The sequence below is a fragment of the Lutra lutra genome, chromosome 10 (assembly GCF_902655055.1).
Source record: "Lutra lutra chromosome 10, mLutLut1.2, whole genome shotgun sequence".
NCBI classification, from domain to species: Eukaryota; Metazoa; Chordata; class Mammalia; order Carnivora; family Mustelidae; genus Lutra; species Lutra lutra.
This window is the reverse complement of record NC_062287.1, coordinates 63,591,909-63,595,777: the sequence shown is the minus strand read 5'-3', so window position 1 is coordinate 63,595,777 and position 3,869 is coordinate 63,591,909. Positions and strand designations below refer to the sequence as shown.

Sequence of the window (3,869 nt, the reverse complement as noted above, 5' to 3'; positions counted from 1 at the left end):
GAACATATACCTGATGTCCACAAGCATTTAGAGACGTGTGGTTCAGGCTCAGCAAAAAGATTGGAGTCGAAGATATGGATTTCTATTTTAAACTGGGTGATAAATGGGACCAGGGTATATAGCCCGAGAATAGAATGGAACAGAATAGAATGGAAGAGAGGGGAATTTTGGCATGTGCTCACGTTGGGACAGGGGGGACCAAGAAGAGTGAGCAATTAAAGAGATGTAGGCCGCATATTGGGGTAGATTGTAAAAATGGCCACAAATTCTTTACAGCTCTTCCCTTCAAAAGCTGAAACTTATTGCCCTCTACTGAATGTGGGCTGACATTTTGACTTTCTTTGACCAATACAATGTGGCAGAGTGATGTGCACGTCCCACTCCTAGGCCTCAAGAGATGTTGTAGCTTCTGCTTTCTCACTGGGAATCTTCTACCAGCATGTGAACAAACCTGGGCTAGCCTACAGGAAGATGAGAGAGCATCTCTCTCCCTCTCTTTCTCCCTGGAGAGAGGCTCCAGATGTGCTAACCCTCACAGCTGAAGCACCACACGCATCAGCAAGTGCCACCAAGAGAAGCCACACCTGGACCAGACCACAAAAACTGCCCAGCTGAGCCCAGCCCAGATTGCTGATCCACAGAATTTTGAGCTAGCCACAACAACTCGTATTTTAAGCCATTAAATTTAAGAGTGATTTGCTACATGGTAATAGATAACTGATACATATATGGCCTGAGAAGCAAAGGCGGAAACAGATGAAAAGAACAAGTAATATAATGCAGAGAGGTCAGCTTCTATCGGGACATGAAAGACAGTGGTTTCCTGGGTTCATAAATGTGGTAGGGGCAGAAGCCAGAGAACAGGGTCAGAAAGTGTTAATTGTCAACAGTTTGCTTCTACCAGGTGGGGATGGGGGCAGCAGGATCACAGTATTTTACTTTTAATACCTGGGTACTATATACATGAGTTGCTTATATAATATTTTAAGGTTTATTGAGGACTGTACAATTTTTAAATAATTCAATTCTTAAAAATTTTTAAAAACTAAGTACTAACTAGAGAACGGAGGTGGGTGATATAGACCAATGCTTCCAGAGAAAAAGCCGAACCAGCCCTAGCCAAGTCATCTGGGAAGGATTATGCAAATCTTGACTCCAGAGTTCCATGTCCGGAGATTCAGATTCAGTTAGTTTGGACATAGGCCAGGGAAGCAACTTTCTTCCCATGACTCTCCAGGTGCTGAGACTGTCAGGGTGAAAAGAAAAGCGTGCTGAGGACAGAACCCCAGGAAAGGTCTTGATTTAGGAAGCTAAAAAAGAGAACAAAGATTTTCAAACTAAGCCTCTATGCTCCCAGAGACTTTTACAATATTTATGAATAAAACAGCTATGGGTACCACTTATTACTATGTTACCTCATCTAATCTTTCTAATCCTTTCCATTTCACAGAAAAAACCAAAGCCTAGAGAAGGAAAGTGACTTGCTCCAGGTGAGTTAGGTGGAGTCAGAATTTGAACCCAGGCTGTCTAATTCCAGAGTCTTGCTGGTTTTGTTTGTTTTTGTAGGGGAAAAGTTTAGTTATATAGAATTATCTCAACTTAAAGTTTACCTCCCATGTATGTATTAAGCCTTCAGCATATGCCACCACTGATTTCTGCTAGAATCTAGACTGTGAGCTCGTCTGGGGGAAGGAATTGTGTCTTTTTATCTCCAGGGCCCCCCACAGAGTTTGCCGTCAATACATACTGGTTGAATAAGCGAATGAATGTGTGGCTTGGGATCTAAACACAAGGTTGGAGGATTTGTTATTTTAAGTTTAATACTTGGATCATTTTAGAGTTCCCATCCATAGGAAACACTACTTTTCAAAACGGCACTATCACTGGAATTGGGCAGTGGGCAGCAAGCAGATAGCTAGGATCATGCAGTGCAGGGTTCAGGAGGAAACAGAATCAACCAGTTCAGACCACATTTCACCCCTAAGAAGGCGCTGAAAGCAAACAAAGGGGTGGACCAGCTGCATTCGTCTTGAGGAGGAAGGCTGACAAGCTTGAGTAGGTTTACAGGCTGAGAGATCTACAGTAGAGGGAAAGATGAAAAAGCAAAAAGATGGGATCAATTGGGAGAGAGTTAATAGGGTTCTAAGGGAATGCAGCTGGGGCAGGAGGGACACCTGTTCCTCTGAATCTCTGGAAAGACCTAAAAGACCGGCTGTCATAGATGCAGCAAGGTTTTCAGCAGAGTGAAGGGAAGGAGCGCGCCAGAAGCAGGACTTGAGGGAGGGGAGAGCAGCCCAGTTTATGAAGTTTTTCTTCCAGCTCTCACCATTTAGGGCCATGGATCGGAATATTTAACTCTAGAGATCCTCATGGGGTTATGAACTTTGAAAACAACAGTAACAAAAACCTATCTACTATCATCATGGCTTCATTTTAAAAAGCGAAGTGACATTTAACACACCAAAAATAGGCAGAAAGGACAAAAATCTCAGAATAAATCTCCGCTTGACGACCAACTCATTCCCTTGTCCTCATTTTTCTCATTTCACCTGGAAGGATGATTGCTCCCTGCAGGACGAGTGCGTGGGGAGCTCGGCGCCCAGCCGCCCACGCCGGCAGCCTCTCTGGGTCCTCGAGGGGCGGGCAGGGAGCCTGGCAACCCGGCGCGCGCCCCGACAGCCGGCCCCCGGCTGCCCTCCCGCTCCTCCGAGCAGGCGGCCGACGACCCGCAGGTCCCGGCGGCGAGCGGCGCCACTCCCCGCACCGCGGGAGTCCCTCCTCGCCCCACTGCGCGGAGGGCCCGGCCGCCCCTCCACGCTCCCTCGAGCTGTTGCGGCGCTGGGAGCGGGCCACCGCAGGGCAGCGGGACTGGGATGGGGGTGGGGGGCAGCTCTCCCATCCCGGCTTCGGATATCCGCGGCTCCGGGTTCCCACCGCCCGGACGCCCGGGGGTCTGCTCGCTGCCAGCGCCGCTTCTCCCGCCGGGGTGCGCCCGGGGGAGGGCGCCCACGCAGGGCCACGCGGAGGGCCGTGGGGAGCCCACTCTGCAGGCGGCCGCCCTACCTGTCGTAGCTCCAGCGGCTGTAGGACAGGGTCCGGTGGCTGCTGACTCCCTCCATCGCAGCCTCTCAGCTCGGCTCCGGGCTCCGCGGCGGCGGCAGCGGCTGCGCTGGGCTCTGCGCTCGCTCGCTGCGGGCCGGGGCAGGGGCGCAGGCGGAGGACTGTACCATTCGCCCCCCCCCGGGGGGGTGACCCCCCCCCCCCCGGCTCCGCCAATGGCGGGGACGCGCAGACTGCGGAGACCCGGGCCCGTGGGGCCCCCTCCCCCGCGCTCCGGTCCCGCGGGGGCGCGGCTGCTGCAGTCGGGCGGCTTATTTATTTATTTCCGATGTGTGCTCCTCGTCGCCATGGTAACCGCTCCACTTCCCCGGCGTCGCTAGGGCACCGCAGCTTTTAAACCTTCCCGGGATAGGGATTCCTAAGAGGCTGTCCCTTCTGCTCGCCGTACTCGGGCTCCCTCTGCAGAGACGCCTCCTCCTTCCTGGCGCGGAGTCCCATCCATTCACTACCTCCAATCTTCCGCTTCAATTATCACTTCTCAGGAATGGGAAGAGTAGCGCCCCCCCCCCGGAATTTTGAGGACTTCTGCCGCCTTCCAGCCCCTTTTCCCCTAGCACATAAGTCCTTTACCGGAGTCCCCCTCTCCTAAAAGTGTCGAGACTCAGCCCCCTCGTTACCCAAATGAAAACCCACTTCTCCTTCCCTATTCCCCCGGTTCCCTTGGCCCCGCTATTTAGCATATAGTGGCCCCCTTTGAGTTCGGAGGACCAAGCTCTGACAACACACCCATTTCTAGGCCGGCTCTGTGT

General features: G+C 52.2%; 1 long non-coding RNA gene across 1 annotated transcript; it reads left to right on the top strand.

Annotated features, from left to right (window-relative positions):
- Positions 1-369: 369 nt before the first annotated feature.
- On the top strand, positions 370-2,497 carry LOC125079068 (uncharacterized). The gene is made up of 3 exons (XR_007121036.1): positions 370-769; positions 1,451-1,490; positions 2,320-2,497. It is a non-coding gene; the product is annotated as an uncharacterized LOC125079068 (long non-coding RNA).
- The last annotated feature ends 1,372 nt before the right edge of the window (positions 2,498-3,869 follow it).